Here is a 21,440-nt window from a genome sequence, read left to right on the forward strand (position 1 = left end):
ATCTGGAGGGCCACAATTTCCCCATGCCTGAGTTATTAGACCAGGCTTCCTCAAACTTGGCCCTCCAGATGTTTTGAGACTACAATTCCCATCATCCCTGACCACTGGTCTTGCTAGCTACGGATCATGGGAGTTGTAGGCCAAAAAAAAAAACATATGGAGAGCTGAGTTTGAAGAAGCCTGTATTAGACAATGGTTTGAATCAAGGTCAAGGATTTCTGGGGAATTCAACTCAATAGTACTCAATCTGAGCATTACAAGGGTGTGATTCCAGAGTTTTCCTGCCATGAATGCCACTCACAGCTCCGTGCCTGGATTTCCCAAGGTCTGCTATTTGGAACAACGTCTTTTCCAACCTGAGGTTCCCATTTGGCAACTCGATATCAACCCCAAGTTGATGAATTCTGAAAGATCTGACAACTGCTAGAGATGGATTCCTGGCATGGTTCACTCATCCCCTGGTATAAATTTCCAGCTGTTTAAAAGAATGAAACTGGAGGGGTGGAGGAAGAGAAGCCCCCCCCCCCGTGTCCCTCTCCATGTGCTTCAACAGCCCCAAGCGGGATCATTTAGAATAAATTTCGGTTTGACGTCTTTTGGCAATCCTGTTGCATAGAGAGCAAGACAAATGGTCCTCTTATCTCAAAAGCAGCAACCCACAAGCACTCCTGTTTCTAATTGGAGCCTGGCAGAACTTCTTTCTTCCATCCATCAAGCTGGTGAATAAAAAATGAGTAACCTTACAGCTGGGACTCGCCAATGGTGAGTAGCAACGTTTGGGGAGGAGGTAAAGAAATCCAGGCCATTTAGTACCAGTGGCGTAGCGTGGGTTGTCAGCACCCGGGGCAAGGCAAGTAATTTGCGCCCCCTAACCCGTGGATTTGCGCCCCCTAACCCGTGGATTTGCCCTAACCCCAGATGTTGCGCCCGGTGCGGCCGGCCCCCCCTGCACCCCCCACGCTACGCCACTGTTTAGTACCATCATTCCTTTCCTTGGCTCAACATTAACTTGTTTTCCATTGTAGTTTTTGAAGAACCCAGTTGACTTTATCTCTTAGATGAGGGAGGATAAGAATCACTCCTCTCCCCTGAGGCCTTTGATAGTTGGTCCAGCACTCCATAAGGGGCCAAATGACAAGGCAGGACCTGAAAAATGTGGCTCATTTGGCAGGCCAGGAGTACAAATCTCTTTGGAAAGGGGATGTTAGGTTTTACTGGGTGGGTTTTTTTTGGGGGGGGTCTTCATCTCTGTATTTCTTGCATCCCTCTTTTGTTTTGATGAAAAGGGATGATTTTAAGAGGGTATGTGTGCTCCCTCTCTCCCCTGCCCACCTTCTTAAAACAGCCAGACAAAGGTAGAGGCAAAATGTATACGAGTGGATATTTTATTTTTCTTCATGTGATTTTCAGGATCACATCCTGTTGTACACACTCCATCAGGAAGAGACGGCAGGAGTTCTTGCACTTACCCAGGGCTCTGTTCCTTTGGAATGAAGGTCAAAAGGGACAGGGATATTGTGATAGGAATTTTGAGGTCTTAGATATATGTTAAATGTTCATAAGTGTACCAACCAAGCATGTACATAGATCAGCACAGGAAGAGCAACCTGAAACCATTTTGATTCCCAAACTGACCAAAGGTTTTCTCTGCAAGGTCAAAGGAAAATGGAAAAGCCTTCCATTGTCTTTTCCTTCACAAATCCTGTCTTAAGGGTATGTCTGTATTTGAATAGGGTGAGCCTGTGACCTGACTCAGGAACTAAGTATTTATCAGTTACAGATAGGTAGCCGTGTTGGTCTGCCATAGTCAAAACAAAAAAAATTCCTTCCAGTAGCACCTTAAAGACCAACTAAGTTAGTTCTTGGTATGAGCTTTCGTGTGCATGCACACTTCTTCAGATACACTGAAACAGAAGTTACCAGACTGGAAAGAGAAGCTGCTGAATTGCAACTTATTACCAAACTTAAAACCATGGAGAGACCTGGTCTGAACAAAGACATTGGATTCTTATCTCATTATACATGACAAAGCCATTTTTCACCTTCTCACCCCTTCCTTTTCCCTGTAAGACCTATTGCAGTCGTTAAGAGTCGTCAACAGGCTCATCACAGCTATCTGCCAATCACCCATTCCCACCACCCTTCTGAGTAATACCCCTCCCCACCTTCTCACTATATAGAAGGGTCTGGTAACTTCTGTTTCAGTGTATCTGAAGAAGTGTGCATGCACACGAAAGCTCATACCAAGAACTAACTTAGTTGGTCTTTAAGGTGCTACTGGAAGGAATTTTTTTTGTTTTAAGTATTTATCATTACTAAGTATTTATCATTACAAAAGATTGGCCAGGCTCCCCAGGGTATCCGATCAAGTAAGCAGGCAATCAAATCAAGTGACTATTAAACAGGTAACCTGTCAGACGAGATAAACAAGTCACTCAGATTTCTGTTTTAGACCACCTTTTCTGTGATGTAGGTATGATGTAGCTGGGGGTGGTGGTCTTGAGTCACACCCCTTCTGTGATGTATGTGTGATGTTTCTGGGAGTGGTCTTGAGCTTGAGGGCAGGGAATTTAAAATGTCTATATAAGGCCTTGTGCGCCATTGTTCTGGGTTCCTCCTCCCTCCTGCGTTGTGATGAGTGAGGACCCTGTTGCAACAGATCAATAAAGATCAGGCTTACTAGCTGCTTTGCTTCTCAATATTCTCTGGTTGGCCTCTGTTATTTTATCCTACCAATAGGGAACCTACGGTACATAAGGACTCTATATGGGCTCTTGGATACCCCATAAGGGAAAAAGGGCAGATTTTGTTTACAACAGTGTCTGTAGGATATATGGTTTTATTTACACATATGGGATGCGGGTGGTGCTGTGGTCTAAACCACAGAGCCTAGGGCTTGCCGATCAGAAGGTCAGTGGTTCAAAACCCCACGATGGGGTGAGCTCCTGCTGTTCAGTCCCTGCTCCTGCCAACCTAGCAGTTCGAAAGCACGTCAAAGTGCAAGTAGATAAATAGGTATTGCTCTGGCGGGAAGGTAAACGGCATTTCCGTGCGCTGCTGTGGTTCGCCAGAAGCGGCTTAGTCATGCTAGCCTATATACAGTATCCCCCTGCTGGCCCAGGGTGAAACTTCACTACATAACACCCCTCCCCACCGAGATAAGGCATTAGTTACAATCGTAATGGTTTCCTTATATACAGCACTACGCGTAATGGTTCAATTAGGCACAAAAGCATATCAGTTACATTTCCCATACTTAGACCAACAGTGATACCTGTCCAACAACATAGTCCTTTAAATAAGTTGGGCGCTTGGAAACTCTGCCAGACCGCCGGGGACTGGTAGCCAAGTCCGGAGGGCCACCCAGTTCTTGCTGAGGCTGTGGTGCGACCCTAGGTGGCGTTGGAACCAACTCCCCTGGATCCGCTGCTGTGGGTGGAGCCTCCGCAAGTGGAGTGGTCTGAGTCTGTGGTAAGTCTGGCACACCCTCTGAAGCTGCTTGGTTTGGCTCCACGCTGGCAGTTGGCGAGGGAGGTGTAGGTGGGGCCTCGCCATCTGTACGTGTCTCTTCTTGAGCCGCAAGCGCAGTTGGGGGCACCACGGTAGTGTCCAAGTCCCCAACCCTGCGCCTAAGCTGGTCTATGTGCCGTCGCCACAAGCGTCCGTCTTCGAGTGCCACCTGGTATGAGCGAGGTCCAGTGACTCCCACTACTGTGGCTGGCACCCAAGGAATGTCCCCCACATAGTTCCGGGCAAAGACCTGGTTTCCTGGGACAAATGACCGTGGCGCGTTGGCACAGCCTGGGGTTCAGCCACGGCAAAGTCCGGGTGTAGCCGGTCGAGCGGTGACCTGAGGCGGCGGCCCATAAGCAGTTCAGCAGGACTCCGCCCTGTGGCCGCATGAGGGGTGATGTGTTGCACGAACAAGTATTCGGCGACCCGCTCATGCCAGTCTCCCCGGTCCAGGCGCGCCAGTGCCTCTTTTGCCGAGCGCACCATTCTTTCTGCTTGCCCGTTGCTGGATGGATGAAAGGGTGCCGTTAGGGCATGGCGGATGCCCAGTCCCAAAAGATACCGCTCAAACATGCCTGACGTGAACTGCAGTCCGTTGTCAGAGACAAGGACATCAGGACACCCATGCGTTGCAAACAGGCCTCGCAGCACCCGGATGACGGCTTCTGTAGTTGTGGAGGGCATCAGGGCAACCTCCAGCCATTTGGAATAGGCGTCCACCACTACCATAAAGGTCCGGCCGTGAAAGGGGCCAGCCAGATCGATGTTCACCCTCGACCAGGGTGTCTTTGGCGTCTCCCAGGTGTGTCCCTTAGCTGCCGGTGGTGCAGGCCTCGACTCTTGGCACACTTGACAGGCGGACACCCAGGCAGTGATGGCATCGTCCATATTAGGCCACCAGACGTAACACTGAGCCAATGCCTTCATTTTGACAATTCCCAGGTGGCCAACGTGCAGAGCCTCCAGGACGCGCTGACGGAGTCCCTGGGGAATCACGACGCGGTCTCCCCACAGCAGACAGCCGCGATGAGCTGAGAGTTCATGTTGTCTGGTTGCGAAGGGCTGGAACTCCGATGCAAAAGGCCCTTGTGGCCACCCCCTCCACACCCAGTTGAGCACCCGGCTGATGGTGCGATCCTGGGCAGACGCGGAGGCCACAGTGGCAGCCGATACAGGCGCTGCCGGACGATCCTCCATCAGCAGGAGCGATGAAGCTGGAGCTGGGTCTTCCACAAATGCTGGAAGAGGGCAACGGCTGAGGGCGTCGGCATGGCCCATCGATTTTCCCGGGCGATGGATGAGCCGGTAGTGGTAGGCAGCCAGGAAAACAGTCCATCACAGCATGCGTGGCGAGAGGACCGGTGGAGTTGGACGATCACCGGCGAGGAGGCCCAGGAGTGGCTTGTGGCCAGTGATGAGGTCAAACGTCCTGCCATAGAGGTATTCATGGAACCTCTTCACCCCAGCCACAAGTGCCAGTGCCTCTTTGTCGAGCTGGCTGTAATTCCGTTCCGTCGGAGATAGCGTCCTGGAAAAGTAGGCGAGCGGTGCTTCTCTTCCGTCTGGAAAACGGTGACTAAGGACAGCACCGATGCCAAAAGGTGAGGCGTCGCAGGCAAGGACCAGCGGCCTGGATTCACTGTACTGTACCAGCACACTGTCTGATGAAAGGAGAGCCTTGACCGCGTTGAAGGCCGCCGTCTCCCAATGACCCCAGGCCCAAGGCGTCTTTGTGCTAAGGAGTCGGTGAAGAGGCTCAGCCACTGTGGCTTTGTGGGGCAGGAACATGTTATAAAAATTCAGCAGCCCCAGGAACACCTGCAACTCCGTCTTGTTCTTTGGGGTGGGGGCCTGCTGGATAGCGCTGATCTTGGATGTGGTCGGGTGAAGGCCGGAGGCATCGATAAGATAGCCCAGGAACTCTACCTGTGAAACGGTGATCTGGCACTTTTCCCTCTTTACCTTGAGCCCGGCCTCTTGGAACCTGGTCAGCACGGCACGGAGGCGCTCGAACAGCTGCTGGTGTGAGTCTGCAGACACCAAGACGTCATCAAAATATGGTACCATGCCCGGAAGCCCTTGCAGGAGACGCTCCATAAGGCTTTGGAAGATGCCAGGAGCCACACTCACCCCGAACTGCAACCGGCGGCAACGGAATGCCCCCCGGTGGGTGACGATCGTCTGGGCTTCAGCAGTGGCATCATCGACGGGCAGTTGTTGATAGGCTTGGGCAAGGTCCAGCTTAGCGAAGACTTTACCCTCACTCAGGGAATGCAGCAGGTGTTGGACAACAGGAACCGGATAAGCGTGCTGCTGAAGTGCCTTGTTGATCGTGCACTTGTAGTCAGCGCAGATTCTCACCGACCCATCTGGCTTGACAGGCGTGACGATGGGGGTTTCCCACTTGGCGTGGTCAACCGGCTCCAAAACTCCTTGGGCGATCAGTTTGTCCAGTTGTTCGTCCACCTTAGCCTTGAGAGCAAAGGGAACCCGGCATGGCTTTAGCTTGATGGGGGCGACTTGTGGATCAAGGCTAAAGGAGATGGGCGTACCTGTATATTGCCCCAAGGTGCTGTCAAAAACCTCGGCAAAGTCTTTGACCAGACCCTCAGTCTCTGCGTTAGAGATGCAGTTGATGCCGGTGACTTCCAGGCCGAGGGCATCAAACCAGTCTAGCCCTAGGAGGCTTGGCCGCTGACCTTCGACCACCACCAACCGGAGCAGGCCCGAAAAATCCTTGAAGGCGATCCGGAACCGGCCAACGCCTACCACGGGAATGTCGTTTCCCTGGTAGTCTCTCAGGTGTACACGGTGAGAGTCGAGTTGCCTTTTGGACACTCTGGGTACTAGTCTTTTGATGGTGCTCCATGACACGATGGACAGGGCAGACCCGGTGTCGATCTCCATGTCACATGGAGCTCCTTCAATGAGCACCGTGACGTTCAGCTTGCGTCGCGTAGGCGAGTCGGTTTGGCCAATCGTGGTTCCAGACGGGCAGCGGCAGTTGGTGAGAGCGAAACAACTTTCCTTGGCAGACTGGAGTGAAGACTTGGACTTGCGAGTCGATGAAGGGGGGGTGTCAGACGGAGCCGATCGGCAGACCTTAGCGATGTGGCCCCTTCTGGAACACTTCCTACAGATGGCGTCTCTGAATCGACACTTGGCACTGGAATGGTTGCCTCCGCAGCCGGCACATTCCGGTTGGCCCTTGGACTTCTGTTGGAACTTCCTGCGCTCCCGCTTTGTCTGGTGCACGTCATCGTCTTCACTGGAGGATGCCTCATCACTGCTGGCCTCTTCATGATGCACCGGAACTGGCTCCCTAGCAAGACGCGGGCTGCTGGACTTGCGGATCTCCTGGGCGGAGCGTTCAGCAGCTGTTTGCCGGCTCCCTCGGCCAGTAAAGCGAGATGAGCGCCGCAACCCTAGAGTTGTCTGTGACAGGACTTAAAGGTTGGGGGTCCCTTTACCTTTACAACCTGAGCATAGGATGGAGGGGCTCACAGCATCAACACCCCAACAGATCTTGCTTCCCTGTTAGGTTTCCAGGGAGGCCCCCAGCCACAGCTTTAGGTCTAACATAGAGAAAAACCAGCCTCTGTGTATATAGCTTCCAGCCAAAGTTCTCTCTCCCACAAGTCCTCCTTGGCTTATTGTTCACCCTCCTAGCATGACCTGACATCCAGCCAGGTGAGGCTGTGAAAGGATCACCTGTTTGTCTCTATGACAACCCCTTTAGACATGTAAACGACAATCCCTTACTGGCCTCCTAAGACCATTATCTTAAAAAAAAGAACCCTGGTCTGATAAGTTCAGCAGGTTTCTGCTTATATATTCTAAGCTCACAGATACAGAACAGTCAAAATACATAAAAAAATAATAAAAATGTCCAGTAGCACCTTGTCATCACAATAAAACAATTACAAATCTGTAATTGTAAAAAAAAGACCCCCAACACTGCAAGTATAAACAATAACAAACAAGGATGGCAGATTCTTTCCTCGACTGCACCCCCACCCTCACCTACACCTTGTGCTTGAAATAGTCCGCACAGTTTCTGCTGAAATCTGGATTTCAGACATGCACCTGGGGGCATGTGGTTTCAAGACCAGCCTTGGCCATGTCATCCTGAACAAAATGGCCTTTCTTAAGTTCTCCTCTCTGAAGCCCTGGGCTGATCAGGGTTTATGGGAACTGTAGCTGAAAACAGCTGGAGGACAGCAGGTTACAGAACCAACTGAATGTCCAACGGGGCATGATGAGCTTATCCCTTATACACCCAGAAGACTGCTGCAGTCTTCAGGAGGGTTTCTCCTGTGAGTTCCAACAATCTCAGAAGGCACAGTGATTCAGATCAGGGCTTTTAGTGTGGCTGCTCCTGCTCTGTGGAATAGCATTCCTGTCGAGATATGACAGGCACCCACTCATTGCACTTTCCAGAAGCAGCTGGATAAATGAGTCTGTACCTGGAGCGTCCAGTTGTTAGGGTTTGGGCCTTGTTTTAAAGATATTCGTTGTTTTTAATTTAATATTTTAAAACCTCTGAGGCAGGGGCTTTGAAGGCAATTAATAAATCAAAGTTAATTAAATAATACATTAATAAGCTCATTTGTTGGGGCTCATCGCATCACTGAACTCAATCCAGATTTGCATACTAATACTACATCTTTTTTTTTCCTGCTACTTCAATCTATGTTTAAGTAACATCACCACAAAACCCACCTGGGTAACTCCCACCTCCCATTTAAGGCTTAAATGATGGATCTGATTACTCTGCTGATTCAGCAGCTTGACAAATTGCATTCCTTCAGGCTGGGAGTCTGAACGTTCAAAAAATTACGAAATGCATTGCTCAGCAAAAGAGAGGGGTGAGGAGGGTGGAGAGAGAAGGCTTTATGGATGCCTATAAACCAGTGGCCATATTTGTTTGGTTTCATGGAAAGCGCTCTCAGAGCGAGTCATTTCGCCGAAGTTCAAAGTGTACGGTTTCAAAAGGGTTTCAACGGTTGCCAAAACCTTCCTGGTTCCGAGGGTCTTGTCATGCTAAGTGGTTGTCATGGGGACAATTCTTTCCCATTATTATGCCTGGAGTCTTTCCTAAACCACATTAGAAGTGGATACTGTTACAACGGTTTCAGAATCAACAATGGAAGCTCAGAAGAGGACAAATCCTTTCCAGATGTTGTAAACTAAGAGTAGTTTACCTTTCATGCAAAAGGGAATAATTTTTGGAATGATTCTTAATGCCTGGGGGGGCAGGGGTAGAATTCCCTCTAACCAACCACCTGTTATATCCTTGTAGTTAAGATCGGAAATGCACATTTTGGGATAGGTCTCCCTTTTAGCATGCTTCTAAAAAGTTTACATCTGAGCTGCAAAAGGATATATTTGAATTGGGAAATAGCCAGTGGCTTGTTCCTTCTTCACATTCTGTTTCAATATAGGACATCTTTTCAAGATGTAAATGAATTTGTATATATTCAAATTCACCAGGGATACAGAGCGATGCAAACAGTGGCTTGTTTCTGTATCATATATTTTCATCAGACATTTTGCTTGTTTTCTATATTGATCCTTTATCCCCTCTTTTTGGCACAGAAAGATTGGCCTCAGTCTTGCCCCAGTAATGCTCCTTTGAAGATTTGAATTTTAATTAAAACCTGAAAACTTGGGTTGTGGCCAATGTTAGCCTTACTTTGGTTAGGTGAAAAATTCCTGACAAAGTAAGTTGCTGAGCTGTTTTTAGGAAGAGTGATTTTTTGCTGAAAATTCCACCCTGACACCATTTTTACACCAAGAAGCCATTTTGGGAATTTTCCTGATGTTTGGCAAGCCTAAAGACTTGGGTCCATGTGAACACTGTATACTTAAAGCCATAGCTGTCAACGTTTCCCTTTTTTAAAGGGAAATTCCCTTATTCCGAATAGGATTCCTCGCAAGAAAAGGGAAAAGTTGACAGCTATGCTTAAAGCACTATGACAATGTGAACAGTCATGACTTCAAAGAATTCTAGGAGCTGTAGTTTCTTAAGAGTTGTTGGGGACCCATATTCCCCTCATAGAGCAACAGTTCCCACAGTGGCTTAACAATTAATCGTTCTGCACAGTGAACTCCGGGAATTGCAGCTTTGTGAGGGGAATAAGGGCCTCCTAACTACTCTGAGCACCCTTAACAAACTACAGCTCCCAGAATTCTTTGGGGAAAGCCATGATTATTTAAATGATATCATAGTGCTTTGAATGTATGGTGTGAATGTGGCCATAGTTGGATGCAGCCCTTAATTAGTGGCTGTTAATGAGTCATTGCATGCTATGTTAATCTTTGGCTTCTTCAGTTTAATACATGTTGGGAGAAATGGCCAACTGCTATCAACAAGAGTGAATCAGCTGGCGAGAGGTTGACTAACGGTTAATAGAGGAATCTGCACTAGACAGTTCATGCTCCACAGGTGATCTTTTGTAAGATGCTCCCTTCCTCTTATCTTTTCCAACAAGGCAACCTTGAGACGAGTCATCCCTCTAATCAGGCTGTGCAAATATTACTGGGCAGGAGGAACCAAATGTTCTTGTCCAGAGTGGTGTATTTATAGACTACAAGGGCTCAAGATTTCCCCTGTTCTATTATAGAAATTGAGGCATCTGCTCCTAGTACTGACAACAGCCTTACTCTGGTTGTAGAACTGATCGACGCTGATTAAGTTCCATGCATAGAAAGCCTCCATAAATCAACACAGGAGTTCAGGACATAATGAGAGCCCTGCTGGAGCAGTCCAAGGGTCCATCTTGTCTAGCATTCTCTTTCTCATGGTGTCACTAAATGCCTCTGGGAAGTCCACAAGCATGGCACAAGCACAATCATCCTCTCCTGCTGATGTCACCCCAAAACTGGTGTTCAGAGGTCTTTGACCTTTGATGGTTCTATATTATAGAACCATCAAGACTAGTAACCATATGTTGATCTATCCTCTATGAATTTGTCCAGCCTCTCTTTAAAGCCACCTAAGCTGGTTGCCCTTGCCACATCCTATGTCAAAGAGTTCCATTGTTTAAATATGAGCATACTTGAGCTTCAGGCAAGCAGGTAAGGCAGAGTGCCTGATTGCAAGCAGCAGGGGCTACCATGCAAAAGACCCCAGTCTTAGTAGACATAAGATGGACCTTGGGAGCATGTGGCACTACTAAGAGCGTTTTTCTCAAGAATCAAAGGCAGGGATATGCATGGTAAGCTGTTCCCAGAGGAAACTGGGTTCCAAGTTGTTCAGAGATCTGAATCTCAACAACAAGACGTAAAACTCGACCCTTAAAGCAAATCCCCCCCCTCAAACAATTCTGGGCACTGTAGCTTGAGAAGGACTGCTGGGAATAGCAACTACCGTATGTGAGGGGTAAACTGAAAGGCCCAGAATTCTTGGGGTGGGGATGGGGTGTGTGTGTTTCAAATGTGCTTCAAAGGTATAATGTTTACGCAGCCTCTCTCTTCATAGAGGCTTGTTCAGGTGATCAACCAAGGAGAGATTAAAGAAGTTCTAAACATGGAAGCCAGGGGGCAATATATAATACCATGCCCAGTTGGGGCGGAGGAGTGTTGGCTTTTCTGACTTCTAAGCGCCGGCAGAAAACAATCCTATCATCCAGAGTTTTTAATAGATTATGTATTTATTACTCATTTGCCATCTTAATTTTATTGCTGTGCTGTGGGTTGGCTTTTACTGCTCTCGCTGCTTCTCTCCCATTCCTTCTTGTCACCTCTGCTCTCAGTGCACTTTGTCTCAATCATCTTACTGATCGGATGGTTTGCATTTTTGGCCTGGCCAGGACTGCATTAAGACCTTTAGAAGAGGCCCTAAGCACTGAAAAGAGTATGGCGCCCCCCATAAGTGATTCAAAAATTTTTAAAAAAATTGAACCAGAAAATATTTTTACGTTTTGATTTTTTGAATGTTTTAAATAGTTGTTTGAAGAACATATGAAGAGCCTGCTGGATCAGGCCAATGGCCCATCTAGTCCAGCATCTTGTTCTCACAGTGGATAACCAAATGTTTGTGGGAAACCCGCAACCAGGATTCAAGCTCAAGAGCACTCTCCCTTCCTGTGGTTTCTAGTTATTCCAGCAACTATGGAGGCAGAGCATAACCACCATGGTTTACTAGACATTGATACCCTTATCCTCCATGAATCTGTCCAGTCCTCTTTTAAAGCCATCCAAGTGGGTGGCCATCACTGCCCCATGTGGGAGCAAGTTCCACAGTTTAGCTATGTGCTTCATGAAGAAGTACAGTGGTACCTTGGGTTACAGATGCTTCAGGTTACATACGCTTCAGGTTACAGACTCTGCTAACCCAGAAATAGTACCTCGGGTTAAGAACTTTGCTTCAGGATGAGAACAGAAATAGCGTGGCAGTGGCGCAGCGGCAGTGGGAGGCCCCATTAGCTAAAGTGGTGCTTCAGGTTAAGAACAGTTTCAGGTTAAGAACAGACCTCCAGAACGAATTAAGTTCTTAACCTGAGGTACCATTGTACTTTCTTTTATCTTCCAAAATTCAGCTACATTGGTTGGCTATGAGCTTGATGTTATGAGAGAAGAGAAAAAAAATTTCTCTATACATTTTCTCCATGCCATGCATAATTGTATAAACTTCTTCCATGCCACTATCATTTCCTTAAACATCCCTCCTCACTATTTCTTTAATCTCTAACGTATTTGTTTTGCAACCCAGGATTAGCTTGCTGTCTAGGATTCATTTCTGAGGTTTCAGAGTCCTTAACAACATCTCATCAGCAAGACATACTACAATTGCTGGTTGGCCTCTCTCCCCACCCTCTTAAACCTACACAGTTTCAGCCAAATATTGGCCCCAGTTCTGAAAATAAATCAAGAGAATAATGTAAATGGTTAGCAGCCAATTTATGACATACTCTGAAGAAAGGACTGGCTAAGATTTATGCATTTTATGACACTGTGTCAAAAGACACACATCTCAACCAAATAGTAGCTAGCTAATTATTAAACACAAAATATCTATCAATGATCTGTGGAATGGGATGGGCAAGTACAGGGGTTTTCTCAAAGCTATGGTATCCCTTCTGACAATTTGCTAAGGTCTAACATTTTCTATGGTTGAGTCTCCATCCTAGTATTGATTTGTGTACACACACACACACGTTATAATCAGTGCTCTATGTTTTCTTTGGGGCTACAGAACTCAGCCTTATAATTAATTCAGGTTAACCAATGTATCCTAACAACATATATGAGGTAGGAGCCAAATGACTGAATGTTCCATCACTGTCACAGGCTGCAAGTAGTGCTCTGAGATCCTTCAAAAGCCAGAGAAGAAAGCCAGCAGCCAGAACTAAAGAGCAAGTCAGGATTGAAGGGGAAATCAGGGACAACAGGTCAGGAAACAAGACCAAAGGACACAGGAATATACCAGGGTTCAGAAAGACAGTGGTTTAAGCAAGGCTCAGTTGAAAGAGGAAGTCTTCTTATACTCTCCCCTGTCCAGGAGGCGCCAATGGCTGGGTGAGCAGAGTCTTTCCAGGACCTGATGGTATTTCAGGTACACACACAGTTTCCTTGCCAATGGAAAACAAGCATCTTGGATGGAAGGTTAGCTGACAACTCTTGCCATTGCCTCCTGAGCAATCTTCCAGGGGCCGTTTGCCAATGGTAGGTGTGGGCAAAAGTAAAAGTGGGTGCAGCAATGAATGGAAGTGTCTGTACGGTGCGCAGCATTTGAGTGTTGCAAAAGCCATGCACCTCTCCATCCTCCATCCAGGCAGGCAAGAGACATTATCAGCAAAAGCACTGATGCAGAGCAGAGGCAGTGGGGACAATAGCCTAGGAGGGGAGTCTCAAGGGCCAGATGGAGAAGCCTGGAGGGCCACATCTTGTGCCTAGACGTGAGCTTCCCCAATCCTAAATGTGCAGAGATATTGTTTTTAAGGAAGAATCGTTGTGGCATCCTCATCCAAAGCTTGTGTCATCACCTTGCTCTCCTTATTTATTTATAAGCCTTTGGGGACAGAATATTGTATGGGGTTAGGGATAAATCCTGGATTGGTTGAGAAATAGTTGCCTTCGGTGAGTCAGTCTCAGGAACAGCAAAGGAGAGCTGGTGTACCCAAGAGACATATGTTTTCTATTGATGAAATAAATCTCCACACACACGTCTTGGCTCCCAGAAACTGTTGATCCTCCACATTGCATAATATTATTTTGTGGCTGATTTAATTCTCCTGCTTTCCACCCTGACACCTACCTTACAGAGAAAGCCAGCACGGCAATTGAAATAAGGCTAAGACATCTGTTATTTCTCAGAAATGACTTTCAGCAGAACTATCTATAACCTACGAAGGGAAAAAATATGCTAAAAAGTTCTAAGCAGTGCCACAAGTGTATGCAGCAACCCATCTAGCACATTCAGCACCAGTATTTTCCCAGCCATAACTAAGAATGTTCCACTGAGTCAAATTGTTGTGATTCAGCTACAAATATTGTATCTAGTCACATGAAGAATGGTAGATGCAACCAGGTAAACTTAGCCAAGGGGAATCATTAGGTACTTAACAGACTGAGAAGACTGGCCTATGGCACAACTTTGCATAAATTTTGCACATGTTAATTTATGCATTAAAAAAATCGCCAGTGTGGTATAGTGGTTAGAGTGCTAAACTGGGACCTGGGTTCAGATTCCCACTTGGGCATGAAGCTCTCCTTGGGCCATTGGGCCAGTCACAGCCTCTCAACCTAACCTACCTCACAAGGCTGTTGTGGAGATTAATTGAAGAGGGGGAGAACCATGTATGCTACCTTGCGCTCCTTGGAGGAAAATCAATAAATAAACAAATATGCAGACCTTGCATACAGTTACATGTACTGAATTATATGTATACATGGAAATTTAGGCTGACTTTCAGCACCTGCTGTCAGGCCTTATTCTGAACCATGAGTTCATAGGTTTGGGAACCTAGAGCACTGTATGCGGGTTAAGCAGGTCCCAAGGAGCTCAAAGTGACAGTCACATGGTTCTTCCCCTCCCAATTTGAAGCCATGTAGGCTGAGAGCTTCTTGGCCAAGTGGGAACTTGAACCCTGATCTCCCAGTTCATAGCCTGATACTTTAACCACTACATTCCTTCTCTCAGTTTGGCTTTCTCTGTTGGCATTGATGAAGAAATAGCACTTTCTGAGCACCTGTTTACATATGAGCTCTTACAGGGGTTGACATTCTGTCCCTTTTTGATGATGTCTCCCGTATTATGGTGAGCAAACGCAAGTGTTCTGGGGAAATATATTCAGGGAAGTCCTTAGTAGAGTAGACTGAGGTCACATCCACACCATACACTTAAAGACCACGATCCTCTCCACCCCAAAATTATCTCCCGTGGAATTACAATTCCCAGCATCCTTCACAAACTACAGTGCCAAGAAATCTTTGAGTGAAGCCATGAGCTTTAAATGTGTATTGGGTATGCCTTCAATGTATGGTGTGGCTATGACCTGGAGCCATAGCAGACTTTCAATTTTCTTTTGGCCTGTAAATTAATGTTTGACAAATGGGGTGTAGGTTTGTAGCAAGCACAGTGAGAGGAAGCTCACCGGCAGGCGCAGCCCCCATGGAAAACTTCCGTCAACTGTGTCTGAATCAGTGTCTGTGTCTCCCTGGCTTCCACTTGTGTTTTTCACTACTGTATCTTCTGGAAATTCCTCTTAGGCAGAAGTGTTACAGAAATTGCCAAAATCAGGCCAAGAAAAGAGAGCAGGCTGCTTTCTCCAAAGCTCATGTTTTCTTTGAATTTCTTTGGACTCTTTGAAGAAGAGTTCCTGTAGCTTATTTTGTCTACATTGACTGGCAGCAGCTCAGTATTACTCTCTCTCTCTCAACCCTACCTGCAGGTGCTGCAAATCGAACCTGGGAACTTCTACATCCAAGGCCATTGCTCTACCATTGAGCTCTAGCCCTTCCCCAAAGGCAAACTGCACCAGCTTCAATGCTGGAATTAATATTTTTTGACATTCTTTTATTTAAAATGGAAATTGGAAGGAGTAGAAAGAAGAGGGGAGCAAACCAACAGAACAATGAAGTCACAGGAAGAAGGAATTTTCCTCAGCATTGTGTACATACACACACACATACAGGAACCATAGACTCGGCACACTCTTTTACAATCCGGATCATGACTTGAGTTTAACGACAGCTTTGCTAGCGATAGGGGAGACATAACTAACAACAGCAAGAGATTACTGGCTCTAAACAACATTCCAGGATGCAATACAATGCAGGACGTTCAAAATGATACTACTGAGACAAGGCAACTGATTACCCAGCCATCTGGTTTGGGTAAATGTGTTGCGGCTGCGGTTATAAGATTAGACTCTAATGATTTGATTTCACACCACTGATTATCACAGGCAGCACACTGTTTCTAATTATATGTCCGTCCATCCCCCCCCCCCCCAAAGACATCCATGGGCTTCTGTATTTCAGCTACTGAGTTTATCCAGAGAAGATCTATTAGATTATTGACCTTGCCAATCTTCTCTTCTCAGCCATCATCTGTAGTAAGAATGGGGAATCTGCAGCTCTCCGGGTGTTGCTGCAGTCCATCTCCCATCAGCCCCAGCCAACATGGTCAATGGGCGGGAGTAATGGGAATGGTTGCTCAGCAACATCTGGGGGCCAGAGGTTCCCCATTCCTGATCTGCAGTAAGGATGGATGAATAGGGAGTTGGGTACATTTAGCTTGGAGAAGAGAAGACTGGTCGGTGATATGATAGCCACCTTCAAATAGCAGAAGGTCTGTCAAATGGCAGATGGAATGAGCTTGTTTTCTGCTGCTCCAAAGGGCAGGATCCAAACCAATGGATTCAAGTTACAAGACAGGAGATTCCGACTAAATGTTAAGAAGGGCTTCCTGACAGGAAAAGCTGTTCAACAGAGAAATGGATTACCTCAGAAGGCGGTGGGTTCTCTTTCATCGGTGGTTTTTAAATGGAAGTTGAATGACCAGCTGTCAAGGATTCTTTACCTATGAATCCTGCATTGCAGGGGGTTGGACAAGGTGACCCGTGGGGTCCCTTCCAACTCTACAGTTCTGAGATTCTATGAATAAGTCAATAAATTGGATTTTTTTTTCTTTTGAGGAGGATCTGAGGGTCCTTTTCCCCATTTCCCCCCTTCAGGTTTTCATTTTTTTTAACTTCCATTTGCAATATCTCTGTGTTAGTTTATGAAGTTGTTTTTTTGGGTTTTTTAAGTCCTGGCAGAAAGAATTTCAGCATTTTAGTGGGCAAAATATGTACATTTTGTATGCAATTTCTCCCAATATACACATTTTTGCAAGCAATTTCCCCTAATATTTTTTCTTTTGTTTATTTTTGTGGATACATATACACTGTCCCTCAGTATATGCATGTTATTGGTTGGAAAATAGCATAATAAAATGCAAATTTCAAACTGTAGCTTGAATTTTGGCTTGTGTATTGTTTCAGGAAGCATGAATTAGTTAGGTTCACATTAAAATGCAAACAGGAGGGAATTTCTTCCCCATTCTTATTTTACAGAATATGAAGTTTTTTTGTGAAGGTGAATGAGTTCACCATTTTCTTAATGAATGAATGAATGAATGACTGGAGGGAGAAGGAAGGAATGAAAGAGTGGTTAGGCTTATTTACAACCCTGGAATCTCCACCAGGTGACATCCACCCGAAACAGAAACTTCCAGGAATTTTCGGTTCCCCAAGTCATGGATGGTACCCACAAAATCTGTGATTTTATTTTTATAAGATATCCAGTAAGTGGAAAAAAGGTCAAAGTTCCGTAGAATGACTGCAAACAGATCACATTGGGTGGCGAACTTTCTGAAATAGTTACTGGATGCAGTCTTTTCCATGTGGTTAATTTCAATGATTTTGGCTCAAGATGTAAGAGGAATGCTTAGAGGATAGGGATTGGGAAAGTATTTTTCAGCCCAGGGGTAACATCTCTTTGTGGGCAACCATCTGGGCCTGCAGGCCAGCCATGGGCAAGGACAGAGGAAAAGCTGGAGAGATCAATGGAAGTTTGTGCAACAGGGTAGATTCCATTCATGCAAAAGCTACAGGTTTTCAGTCCCACATCTCTTTGTATCCTCCATCCAGGCAGGCAAGAGGCATGGTCAGTATTCAGGCAAAACAGTATCCAGCCAGGCAAACAAGGGTATGAAGCAGAACTAATGAGGGATGTGACCTGGAGAAGGAGCGTGAGCTGGTGAGAGTCCCAGATACAAAAGCCTAGAAGGTTGTCTTCTGTCCCCAGGGTTGAAGTTCCCCATCCCTTAGAGAATATACCCATCAAAAAGCTAGGTAATAACATTGTTGTCTCTTGCCACTGAGAACAGAATAGTAAGAGGAAATTACCGACTCCCTCCAAATACAGCTAAGTCCTGTGTCAACACAGTATACTGTATTAGTGTGATGCCACATCAAAAGTCCTTAGAAAGATGTGGGTTGGTGGTGCTCTCATGTTTCCCTGGGCTTTGTTGACGGTGGAAAGAAGAAGAAGAGGAGAGCTGATATAAAGTATGAAAAGGTAATGTTGGGGTAGGCATCCATCTTTGAAGATCCTGTGTCCCTAACTCCAAAATGGGTTTCCTATTCATAGTTATAGGATGCATTTGGTACCCGTTTAGCATGCTGACACTCCAAGAAACGAGACATAATGTCTGTCTTTAATAGGCCAGCCTCCAGCGTTCTTCATGTTTTAGAGCTAGGAATGTTTGACTTTTGCAATGTTTGTGTTTGGCATTGGCTGAAAGAAAACTCAAATGTCACTACCAGCCATCTTCAGGAAGCTGTTTCTGCTCATGGTACTGGGAATGTTTTGATTCTGCACACTCTAACTTAGTTGGCACCAACTTGGTGTCCTCCATATGTTGTTGGACTACAACTTCCATACGCCCCAGACAGCATGGCCAATGAACTTATAGGAATTGTACCACAAGAACATATGGAGTGTCCCAGGGTGTGGAAAGCTGATCTCATAGTCAACTCTAAAAGGGCATAAAGAAAAATGGGTTAGCAGGTCTTCCATAATACTGTGCAGAATCCATGTTGGAGAGGCAAAGCAGGAAGTGCTAGCAAATCCAACTTCCTATGTAATGTATCAATGGGAATCTAGGCATCTTCCTTGTCATTACATTAGTGAGTTGTCCATGTGTCTGAAAAATACCCATTTCCTGGTTGGTTGGTTGGTTGGTTGCTTTGCTGTGACATAACTCTCCAAGACCCACTATGAGAGTCACAAGCAAAATCAGAACTACTAATTAACGCCTAATTGAGCTGATGCTGGCATTTCTGGAAGCCTTGGTACATAGTCCAAGGATAAAAAAACATAAAACTCTTATCTTTCCAAGGAGTCTGTGCTGTGCTTATTCTTTGAAACAAAGAGGGAATTGATTGCACAACTTAATTATTTTATATCTTGCACATGATAACAAACGTTCTTGCTTGAAGATAGATTTTAGGGGTGGTCTTTGTTTCAGTTTTCACACCGGCTGATGGCAGACCAGACAGATCCAATCTTGTGTTTTCACAGGTCACATGTTGACGTGGTAATGTGGGGTCTGCAAGTCAGAGACAACGATCAGAGGTTGAGCCTAGTGACCTCCAGCAAAAGGTTAGCCAGTCTGAGGACTGAATTGAGGTCACAAGTATGAAAAAGAGAGAACGACAGAAGATGTTGAGCTGTTCAAAGACCGGCTTTGGCTCGTCCCATTATTTGTATTATTTGTTTTATTAAAGGATTTATTAGGTTAAACTGGGCCTCCCTACTAATGGAGTTGAATCTGAGTTCAGGGAATTTGGCAGAGAAAGCAGTTGACAATCCTTTGGCCCAAAGCCTTCCTTCTGGAAATTGCAACCCCCCACCCCATCTCTTTCTCTTGAAACATGACTGCATATCAGAGTAGGTTTGCCTAGAGTTGAAAAAAACAACCCAATCATTCAATTTTCCATGGGTGTAATTTTAGTGAGGCACACACAAATTCTATGAAGGTCTTTCTTCTCGCTATCTTGGGCTGTGGGCCTCACTTTAAGTTTCTTGTTCAAACCTCCAAATCTGCCACCCACACAGTTTCAAAGTGTGCTACTGGATTTCATTCCCCATAACTGATGCTGCTCCTGCTTCTGTTTTTGTGGTGCTATTTAATGCATTTTGTGTGCATGCGTGTTCGTATGCCAATGTACATATTTCAATTTGGTCGCCATTTTTTCCACATGCACCAGTGAAACGGAATGGTGGTGGCCAGCAGCGTGATCCAAATATGGCAGCCATTTTTAAATGTGCAAATGCATGCTCACATGAACAATGGGGACAGTAGTTTGAATCAAGTGAAATTATTTGGGTGGAACAACTTCTGCTTTTGCAGTGGAACTTCCCTTTCCTTCCCTCTACTAACCCCCTGTCCCCTGTGCCCCTCCCAGATCTGCTCCAGAGGGTTGGGGGATAACATAGAGCAAATTTGGGGGAGGCCACATGGGGGGGGGAGGGAGGGAGAGGAAGATCCGCTGCACAAACAGAAGTCTTTCTGCTTGTGCAATGACTTCATTGGATGCAATCCAGAGACTCAAAGTCCCCAAGTGAGCAGTCCTAACTGTGAATACTAGTACCAGATACCAGTTTATACCAAAGTATAAACAAATACTGTATTAGCCCACTGTAATGGATCAAAGCGGAGCCAACAATGGAATAACTGAAACAATTATCCTTCTCTGCACCATTGTGGTTGGTGATACTAGGGCTGCCATACATTTCTGAAAGGTGGCGCTGTGTCCTGGATCTTAGGCAAGTCAATTGAAAAATTGTGGGGGTTTTGTTAAAAAAAGCTCAACAGTTCCGTGGTGTCTTGGTTTTTACTTTTTGAAATATGGCAATCCTAGGTGATACAATAATGCATTGCATTTGAGGACTTTGAGTTGTTGTCCCCATCATTCTTGTGGTCTAAGTTAATGTGCTTGCATGCACATATGTACAAAGGATTGCCATCTTTGTCACCCATATTTGACACCTGCCACTCCATTTACATTTCAACTTTCCAATAGTTGTTCAGACATCAGCATTTTCAATGGCATATACACAATGGGTACGCAGTACCAGCACGTCTCTCTCTCTTGGTTAAAAAGAGTAGCACTTACTGTAACAACTTCATGATGAGTACCGGCACCTATTTTTCGGGGGGGGGGGGGGAGCACTGGATATACCTTATATTTCCCAAGCAGAAATACATGGGGGGTGTTTGTTTGCTTGTTTGTTTGGTCTAAGAGCCAACAGTGGCCTTCATAGAACCTGGGTAACTTTCTCTGTGGCTTCACATGCTTCCTATGAATGTGTGGCTTTCATGTAGTTTCCTCCTCATAGCCGAAAACTTCCTTTTCTTTCACAAAATGGTGGCACTTTCCTTCCAGCATCCTTTCTGACAAATATCGATATTTAAAACCCTAGAACAAAACCTAGAACGGAAAAGGGCATGATAGCCTCCAACACTTCATGTCCTGCAGAAAGAGTATGTTAGATCATCTGTCGTTGCCTGTGCTTTTCAAAATGTTTGCTTAAGGATTGCCATAAACCACACACTATTGAACGGAGGATGCAATTTAAGTTGATTTAGACCAGGTCTTATCTGCCACCATATAATCATGATTCAGGGCATAGACTCATAGGGCACAAGGCAGAGAGAGAGAGAGAGAGAGAGAGAGAGAGAGAGAGAGAGAGAGAGAGGCAGAGCATGCAATAAAGACCAGGTCATTTTTACCTTCCAACCTTCTGATAGTGGTGGGGGAGGGAACAGCAGGAAAGTTAGGTAATGATTTGTCATCCTCAAGCCTGCCGTAGTTGTCAACCCTACCGTGCTGGAGATCCTCGCTGTGATTGACAGCAGGGTCGTGGGG

General features: G+C 45.9%; 2 long non-coding RNA genes across 2 annotated transcripts; one reads left to right on the forward strand and one right to left on the reverse strand.

Annotated features, from left to right (window-relative positions):
* The first annotated feature begins 319 nt into the window (after positions 1 to 319).
* Positions 320 to 19,311, forward strand: LOC310850993. The gene is made up of 2 exons (XR_014567524.1): positions 320 to 762; positions 19,090 to 19,311. It is a non-coding gene; the product is annotated as an uncharacterized lncRNA (long non-coding RNA).
* LOC310850989 lies at positions 18,951 to 21,432 on the reverse strand. The gene is made up of 2 exons (XR_014567518.1): positions 21,305 to 21,432; positions 18,951 to 19,117 (listed from the first exon to the last, which is right to left on the reverse strand). It is a non-coding gene; the product is annotated as an uncharacterized lncRNA (long non-coding RNA).
* Between the last annotated feature and the right edge of the window lie 8 nt (positions 21,433 to 21,440).

This window comes from Podarcis gaigeae, assembly GCF_964106915.1.
Source record: "Podarcis gaigeae genome assembly, chromosome: 8".
Classification (NCBI taxonomy): domain Eukaryota; kingdom Metazoa; phylum Chordata; class Lepidosauria; order Squamata; family Lacertidae; genus Podarcis; species Podarcis gaigeae.